The sequence below is a fragment of the Penaeus monodon genome, chromosome 18, assembly GCF_015228065.2.
Source record: "Penaeus monodon isolate SGIC_2016 chromosome 18, NSTDA_Pmon_1, whole genome shotgun sequence".
Taxonomy (NCBI): Eukaryota; Metazoa; Arthropoda; class Malacostraca; order Decapoda; family Penaeidae; genus Penaeus; species Penaeus monodon.
Window position 1 is genome coordinate 27,974,410 of NC_051403.1, and position 9,564 is coordinate 27,983,973.

The 9,564-nt window shown below is 46.9% G+C and overlaps 1 protein-coding gene across 3 annotated transcripts in view; it reads right to left on the reverse strand.

The window, feature by feature from the left end:
- LOC119584371 (late secretory pathway protein AVL9-like) overlaps window positions 1–8,786 on the reverse strand; it is a 67,476-nt gene extending 58,690 nt beyond the window's left edge. For 2 of the 3 annotated variants that reach the window (XM_037932948.1, XM_037932947.1), the window contains exon 1: window positions 8,632–8,786. The gene's annotated coding sequence lies outside the window, so the exon portion shown is untranslated. The remainder of the gene's footprint in view (window positions 1–8,631) is intronic. The other variant, XM_037932946.1, reaches the window with a different exon arrangement.
- Window positions 8,787–9,564: the final 778 nt, after the last annotated feature.

A 9,564-nucleotide genomic window follows, 5' to 3' on the forward strand; every position in this document is an offset into this window, starting at 1 on the left:
CGCGCAAGTGTTCAGTAAGTCTGAACATAAGTGTGAGTTAAGTTCTTGCTAAGTGGCGTCTGCGAATTCGCGGGAGGAAGGTAAGGTATGACTCATATAGCTACTATTTACTTGATTTTTTGTTTGTTTTGTTAGTTATTCTGCTCGTTGGTGTCTCTTTTTGGTGTTTTTTTATTTGTTTCATTATATTGTTTGGCTGTTTTTATTTGTCTTTTTATCTGCCTTTCGTACCGTGCAGAATATTTGCTTTGATTGTTTGTGTATCTGCCATTCTGTTTGTTTGTATCTACCTTGATGTTCTTCTTCTTCTGTTTTTCCCTAGGTAAGTTGCATGTTGAATTGTTTGACTTTGTGCCTGTTTGCTAATTGATTATTTCCTGTCAGTTTGTCTGTCTGTAGATTTTTAAAATGTTGATCGATCTCTAAGTCTAATAACAATAATAACAACAACAATACTAATATTTATGGGTAATATTAATGATTAATAACGATAACAATAATATAGATAAAAGCAATGATAATATTGATGATGATGATGATGATGATGATGATGATGATGATGATGATGATGATGATGATGATGATGATGATGTGATGGTGATGATAAAAACACTGGTGATAATAATGGCAACTGTAATAATACTTACGATACTAGTACTATTACTACTAATAACACCACTACTGCTAATAACGATAACAATGATAATTAGTATTGAAACTTTTTGCTATCTGTTTGCCTTTTGATTACGTTCTATGGCTATCTGTCAGTCTTTCTTTTCGTTTCCTTCCTGTCTCTCTCGCTTAATTCCGGTCTCTATCTGTCTCCTTGTTTTTTGCCTCTTTGTCTATCTGTATATCTGTCATATTCTATCTGTCTGTCTGGTTGTCTGTCTAAATCACTGTATTGTTATGTCTGTTCATATGTTTGTGTATATCTTTCACAATCTCTGTCTATTTATGCAAGTCTGTTTTTGCCGCCTCGTCCCTCCCCTCTTTATGATAATAAATGATGGTGATCGTCATCATCATCATCATCATTAGCTATCGTCATCGTTATCATCACAATTCTTCTTTTCCTGCCCTATGACTCTTCTCTATTCCTCTTTTCTTTCAATTTCTCCTCCTCCTCCTCCTCCTCCTCCTCCTCCTCCTCCTCCTCCTCCTCCTCCTCCTCCTCCTCCTCCTCCTCCCCCCCCTACTCCCTCCCCCCCCCCTACTCCCTCCTCCTCCTCGTTCTCCACCTCCTTCTGCTCCTTCCCTCCCTCTTCCGCGTAGAGAGGATACCTGAAGCATGCATGAAAAGAGGGGAGAGGCAAGAGCGGAACTGAAGAGGGAGAGGGGGAAGTGGGGTGGGGAGGGGGGGAGAGGAAGAGGGGGGGCGAAGAGGGGGGGCAGTATATCTTCCTTCCTGTCCCCCCTCCCCCTTCTCTCCACCCTGTATCCCTACTCCCCTTGTCTTCTCTCTCTCTCTCTCTCTCTCTCTCTCTCTCTCTCTCTCTCTCTCTCTCTCTCTCTCTCTCTCTCTCTCTCTCTCTCTCTCTATCTCTCTCTCTCTCCTTCCCTCCCTCCCTCCCTTTCCTCGCCTTACCCATTTACCTAACCTTTCTCCCCTTCCCCTATTCCTCTTTTGCCATACCTTCCTCCCCCGGTGCTACCCTGCCCCCCCCCCCCCACCTTTCCCCATCCTCCACATTATCTCAGAATTTGCCCGTTGCCCCTCCCCCCTCCCCCCTCCCTCCTTTGTCTCACTATCACCACTCCCTTGTCACCCTTGACCCCCCCTCCCCCCGCCCTCATTACCCCCTCCCTACCCCTTCCCTCCCCCCGCGCCTCTTCTTGAGCACACGTTGCCTGATTTGCATGCCTGTCTCCTGGCCTATAAATCTGCTGTGGAGCTGCCTCTGCGTCCCCTGTCTGTCTTCCTGTCTGTCTGTCTGTCTGTCTGTGTTTCTGTCTATCTATCAGTCTCTTTGTCTATCTATCTATCTGTCTGTCTGCATGTATATAAGTTTGTTTTTCTGTCTGCCTTCCCAACTGTCCATAAGTCACCATATCTGATTGCCTATTTATCTGTCTGTATGTATGTCAGTTTACCTGTCTATCTGCTCTGTCTATCCACTTTCTGCCTGTTTGTCTCTCTATCTGTTTGCCTGCATTCTCTCTCCTCCCCCCTTTCTCTCTCTCTCTCTCGTTCTGTCTTTTAAGGAAACGAAAAAAAGTAATAACGACAACATATATTTGCTCTAATTTGTTTTCTTCAAGTCATCGTTTCCTTAAAATGGCAAGAAAAAGCATAGAATAGCGCGATAAAGGGTAATGATGATACTGGTTAATGATCACGTTAATGATAAAGATGATGAGGATGATAACATTAATAATAAAAGGGATAACGATAGTTTAGGTTAATATTTTTTTCTATAGAATCTAAGACAAAAGAGAGAGAAAAAAAAACATGGGGTGTGCATTAAATCGAAATTTCAAATAGGAAAAATAACTGCAACCTATATGAATATATAAATATATAAATACATAAGTAAATAGATAGATAGACGGATGAAATGAATCTTCAAATAAAAGATTCAAAACAGATACAAAACCATGCACCTTCCCTCCCCCCTCCTTCCCCTCCCACTCCCCCTCCCTCTCTCTTTCCCTCTCCACTCCCCTTCCCCTTCCCTCCCCCTCCCCTCTCCCTCCTTCTCCTCTCCCCTCCCCCTCCCCTCTCCCTCTCCCTTCTCCCTTCTCCCTCCTCCCTCCTCCCTTCTCCCTCCTCCCTCTTCCCCCCTCCCTCTCCCTCAGAGTGACCTTGAGTGCGTCTCCGATACCAAAAAGTAGTACCAGCGCCAGGTACTGCGTATGTCACCCCCCGCCCCTCTCCTCTCCGCGCTCCCATCTGTCTATCTGTGTATATATCTATTTGATATACTATTTCTTCCACTTCTTTCTCTTTATCTTTCTACTCCCCCCCCCCCCCCCGCATCTCTCTCTCTCTCTCTCTCTCTCTCGGTGTGTATGTTTGTGTGTGTGAAATTGAGAGAGAGAGAGAGAGAGAGAGAGAGAGAGAGAGAGAGAGAGAGAGAGAGAGAGAGAGAGAGAGAGAGAGAGAGAGAGAGAGAGATCAAAGAAAATTAAAGCGAGAGGAGACAGATAGAGAAAGAGAGAGAAAAAAGTAGATATCCGTAATAAGACTTGGCAACGCTGCAAGAAATCGTTCGAATCTTCTGATTGAATTTTTTCCACCCTTTTTTTCTTCGCCTTTTTTTTATCTTCTTTTTTCCCCTTCCTTTCGTAGACGGCTGCGTGATACTTCGACCGTTTGCAAGCACGACTCTGAAAGCACTGTTCATTTCACTCGCCGCCCATCAAGTGACTCATTCTCTCTCTCACTCACCCATGCATTTATACTCGCTTTGCTGTGTAATCCTATCCTATTAATTTCCCGCTTTTCACTCATCTAATTAATTTCCCCCATGTTACTCATTTCAGATATTTCACACAATTCGCCATTCATTTTACTCAATTCGATAATAATAATCTCACTTTCCGCTTTGGACACATTCTGTTCGTGTAATCGTACTTCAACATTTTTTTACTTTTTTTTTTTACTTTTGTTCAGCAGTTGATATTTATTACGCAGGACATGAGTCTTTATGTCTCTGTCTCTCTCTCTTTGATTTTCTCTCTCTCTCTCTCTCTCTCTCTCTCTCTCTCTCTCTCTCTCTCTCTCTCTCTCTCTCTCTCTCTCTCTCTCTCTCTCTCTCTCTCTCTCTCTCTCTCTCTCTCTCTCCAATCGATCCTTGTATCTGTTTATGTGTCTATCAACCTATTTATCTATCAGTATTCCTGTGAGCCTAACCGTTTTTCTCCACAGAAGAGCGATAATACATCCAACTCGGTATTGATACATGCAAATTACCATTCATTTATCTTCGGCAATATATCTTGTACTTATTTAGGGTTATTTATCGACAGACAAAAGAGAAATTTTACCTTTTACCTTTTCTGTGCCAAGAATAGAACGGTTAGGAGGAACTGATGGTTGATTTATATCATTATTGATATGTACAATGCTGTCTATTGCTCTTTTCTTGTCTATTGATATGTGTGTGTGTGTGTGTGTGTGTGTGTGTGTGTGTGTGTGTGTGTGTGTGTGTGTGTGTGTGTGTGTGTGTGTGTGTGTGTGTGTGTGTGTGTGTGAGTGTGTGTGTGTGTGTGTGTGTTTGCGTGTGTGTGTTTGCCTGCATACACCTAGGTAGATAGATAGATAAGTATATATACCGATAGACAGAGCGCGAGAAATAGAGAAGAGGGGTACACATACAAGCCACAAAGGCGCCCCCTCCCCCTCTCCCCTTCCCACCTCTACACAATAACCCCTCACCCCCCCCCCCTCACGCGCCTCGCCCCGTGCACAGACCTCACAGAGAGGCAGCAACACGCCCGCCTGGCACATGACTAAGACTGATGGACAGATGGACGTGGATGAGGCGCTCATGTTGGGGGGGAGGTGCATTCGGGGAGGGGGGTGAGGTAGGGGAGTGGGGTAAAGGGTGGAGGGCATAAGGGGGGGAGAGAGGAGGTGGAGAGATGGGGATATAGTAGGGGGAAGAGGGGATAGGAGAGGATGAATGGGGCGGAGAGTGGAATAAGGGAAGGAGTAGGAGGAGAGGGGGGATGGAGGGGGATGGACGAGGGGTGGAAGGATGGGAGGGAGGGGGGAGGGGGGAGGAGGGGGAGCAGGATAGCACGCACACACTCTTGCCTGCCTGTCTGTCAATGTAAGGATGCCAGTCTTGTCTTTTTCCTCTCTCTGTCTTTCTCCCTCTCCTTCTCTGTCTTTCTCTCTCTTTTCTCGGTTTTATCTCTGAGTCCTTTTCATCCTCCCTCTCTGCGTCAGTCAGTCTGTCCGTGCGCCTCGTCCTCCTCCTTTCTTTCTTCCTTAATTATCCCTTCCACTTCTTTCTCTCATTTTCTGCCCGTCCTTTGTCTCCTCCCTTCCTTCTCCATTCTTTCTTCTCTCCCTCCGTCTCTCCCTCCTTCCTTTCCTCTCTTTCTACCTTCGTATCTCGTTCATTCTTCTCTTTCTTCCTCTCTTCCCTTCCTCCCTCCGACATTTGACACCAAATCTTCGCTCTCTCTCTCTCCATCCTCTTTCTCCCTCCCTTCCCTTCCTCATCTCTCTGTCTTTCTTCCTTCCCTCCTCCGTCGTATCTTCTCCTATCTTCTCTCATTTCCCAATTTTCCTCTTCTCACTCTCTCCATTTCCCTTACCCTTTCTTCCCTCGCTTCTTTCCTCCCTCTCTTCCCTCTCTCTTTCTCTCTTTCTCTACACTCCTCCTCTCCTCCCTCCCCCCCTTCCTCCTTTTGTCACCACTTCTTTCCCTCCCTCTCTCCCTCCATTCTCTTCCCCGTTCCCTTCCACACGCCTCCCTCTGACGCTTCTTCCCTCCACCCCTTTCCCCTTGCCTCCACTGTCTCACCCCCACCATTTCCCTCCATCCCTCTCTCCTCAACCCCTACCTCATCGCCCAACCGATCCCTCCCTCCTTTCCTTCCCTCCACTCCCTCCTTACCTTCCTTCCTCCCTCTCCTCTACCCTTCCTTTCTCCTTCCCTCCCCCCATTCCTATCCTTTACCCTTTCCTTCCTTCTCTCCTCTACCCTCCCTTCCCTCCCTCCCTCTCCCTCCCTTCCCCCTCCCTCCCTCCCTCCCCCTCCCTCCCCCCTCCCTCCCTCCCTCTCCCTCCCTCCCTCCCTCCCTCCCTCCCTCCCTCCCCGCCCTCCAATTTCCCCCGGGCGGAAGAGAGCGCCGGCGCCGCGTTCGGATGAGCGGAAGTGTCAACGAGCGCCTATTCCTGTGGTAATTATTGCCGTCCTCATTAAGCTGTCCGATTATTCAAACAAATACAACAACGACAAGACGAGTGAAGTTGCCTTGCGTCTATCGGTCTACTCCCCTCCCCCCCCTCCCCCTTAAAGGTGATGTTTTTTCTCATGATATAGAAACAAACCCGTAAACAAGGGAAAGAGCGACACAAATACATAAACACAAGCTGAGGTTTTGCAAATGAACGGAAGGGATGGACCCGAGCCTGTCAACTCCCCCCCCCCCCGCTTTGATTCCCTTCTCTCTCTCTCTCTCTCTCTCTCTCTCTCTCTCTCTCTCTCTCTCTCTCTCTTTCTTTCTCTCTCTTCTTCTCTCTCTCTAACTCATTCTCTCTCTCTCTCTTTCTTTCTCTCTCTATTTCTCTCTCATTCTCTCTCTTTCTCTCTTTCTCTATCCCTTTCTCCCCCCCCCCTCTCTCTCTCTCTCTCTCTCTCTCTCTCTCTCTCTCTCTCTATCCCTCTCACTTTCTCTCTCCCCATCCCTCTCTCTCTCTCTCCATCCCTCTCTCTGTCTCTCTCCATCCCTCTCACTTTCTCTCCCCATCTCTCTCTCTTCCTCCCTCTCGCTCTCCCCCTCTCTCTCCCTCCCTCCCTCTCTTTCTCTCTCTCTCACAGACTCTCCTCTCCACTCTTGTTTCTTCTCCTCTCCCCTCCTCTTCTCACAATAATAAGGGCAAAGACCGAGTGAACAGAAGAGGTCGGGGAAGGTCACGAATCACGGTTGAGTTGACCTCGCTGAACCGTAACGAAAGAACAGTAATGCCGGAAGTTAGTTATGAGTTCTCCCCCCCCCCTCACCACCACCGCCATCTCTTCTGTTAACAAACACATGTTTTAAATGGACCTTTCGCCGCTCGTACATAACGTGGTGTGTTGCGTTTTTTTGGGTATACGTATATAATGGGCACGCACCGATACGTACACGAGGGTGATTTTGTGTTGTATGTGTTCCCTGCATGGCCATTTTGAGTTTACGTGCACATAAACCCAAACACACACAAGTATGTGTGTGTGTGTGTGTGTGTGTGTGTGTGTGTGTGTGTGTGTGTGTGTGTGTGTGTGTGTGTGTGTGTGTGTGTGTGTGTGTGTGTGTATGTATGTATGTATGTATGTATGTATGTATGTATGTATGTACGCATGTATGTATGTATGTACGTATGTATGTATGTATGTATGTATGTATGTATGTATGTATGTATGTATGTATGTATGTATGTATGTATGTATGTATGTATGTATGTTTGTATCTGACTCACTCCCAAACACGCAAATTCAAAGAGACATATATACCACCACATATATTCCTCCACCCATAACATAAACACACGCACACATCCAAACGCTCACAGACGTAGACATACGCACATGCCTCTCACCCACGCACACAGCCCCCGCCCCCCCAAGCACACGCAATCGTTGGTTCTGTCTGGGAGAATCTAAAGCTGAACTGCAGTCTGAGAGCAGCACATGCACGCTCGCCCAAGCACGGACCGCACGCACGCACGCACGCACGAACGAACGCACGCATGCACATACAGACACTTCAGTACATAAGGGGAGGCATACACGCAAATATACACGTGTACAAGCACTCAGACACAAACACACACACACACACACACACACACACACACACACACACACACACACACACACACACACACACACACACACACACACACACACACACATACATACATACATAAATACACATATAAGTGACAAATATCACACATAGAGACATACAGACCCTGAAATACATACAGATACGAGTCAGGATACACAGACACATAGCTTCGTAAACGCAAACACACACACATATAAACGTATGTTGATTCAAGTGCTTACATTATGTATGAATCAGAAAAGTGTATTTGGAAAGCATGGGTGAAGAGGAAGGAAAAGGAGGGGGTAGGAGAGGACGAGCGGCAGCGCGCGAGCGGAGATGGAGAGAGGGTGAGAAGGAGAGATGGAGAGAGAGTCAGAAGGAGAGAATGAGAGAGGGTGAGAAGGAGAGAGGGTGAGAAGGAGAGAGGGTGAGAAGGAGAGAGGGTGAGAAGGAGAGAGGGTGAGAAGGAGAGAGAGAGAGAGAGAGAGAGATAGAGATGGAGAGAGAGAGATGGAGAGAAAGAGAGAAGGGGATGGAGAGAGAGAGAGGGGGGATGGAGAGAGAGAGAGAGGGGGGGGTGGAGAGAAAGAGAGGGATGGAGTTAGAGAGAGATGGAAAGAGAGTGAGATGGAAAGAGAGAGATATGGAGAGAGACTGAAATACAGAAATGAAGAGAGTGACATGCCGAGAGAACGAAAGAATGAGAGAGGAGAGAAGATGAGAGACAAATTTTGGAAGAGAAAGAAACAGACAAACGAAGAGAACTGGCAGACAGAAAGACAGACAGAGAGCAAGAGCGAATCACTCATTACGAACACAACATCAGATCAATGCACGAATATGTTGCACGGCCGCCCCGCGCATAATCAGACTATGCAGAGAAGCCGCCCATTGCAAGCCCATTGCAAGGGGGAAACACGCTCCGGCCAATCGTCTCGCCGAAGCTTCCAGAATGTTGCAAATACGTTGTTTTTTTCCTCTCCCTCCTTCGCCACCATTTTGGATCGCGGTAACGATGATGAAGGGAATGATAATGATGATAATTATGATAATGATGCTTGCAAGAGGCGAGAGGAAACCCGAGAGACTGAAACAGCTGATAACAGATAACAGCAAAAAAGGGTCCCGCCAACGTACCTTTTGGTGCGGAATCGCGGCAGAAGAGGATGCAGCGGAGAGATTCGAATTCAAAAAAGGGGTTAATACAAAAAAAGAGAGTCGGGCGAACACAGGATGCAACACAGACTCCTCTCTCGACGGTGGTCACACGTCGTCTGTGCGGGGAATTTTGCCGCCCCTCCTTCAGCGACCCGGCGAGGAGGGTTGCCATGTTACCTGTTTAAGCTTTCATCTCGTTTCTCTCTCTCTTTATCTACTTCTCTCTTTGTTTACTGCTCTCTTTCTCTTCTTTTGTCTGTTGGTCTGGAGGTTTCTCTTTAGATATATTGGCTTTGTTGTTTAAGTATCTTTGTCTGTCTGTCTGTCTGCATGCTCCTACTTCTCTCTTCTCTTCTCTCCCACCATCTCTCTCTCTCTCTCTCTCCCTCCCTCTCTCTCTCTCTCTCTCTCTCTCTCTCTCTCTCTCTCTCTCTCTCTCTCTCTCTCTCTCTCTCTCTCTCTCTCTCTCTCTCTCTCTCTCTTTCCATCTGTCTCTCGCTCTCTTTGATCAAGGACGGACAAGAGTGAGAGAGAGAAAGAGAGAGAGCGAAGACAAACTCTTTCCAGAAGGTACATTTTGCGAAACAGAGACGAGAGAGAAACGAACATGGAGAGAAAAATAGATGGATGGAGCAAGAGAAAAGAAACAGAAAGAAGAGAGAGAAGAAGAAGAAAGCAGGGTAGAAGGAAAGAAATAAAACCATAGGTAGTGAGACTTAGCAACAGCACACTCAATCTGTTGCATGAAAAATGGCTCGACCCTCGTCAGGCTTCCAAACCGCAGGAGATTTCTGAACGAATTCTCTCGCCTCTCTCGCCGCGGAGATCCAGCCGGAGATCGCGGGTCGCTTGATCAGGAGCCATGAGGGTCGTTGTCAAGTCGTTACCAGGTCGTTGTCAGGTATTTCGTGA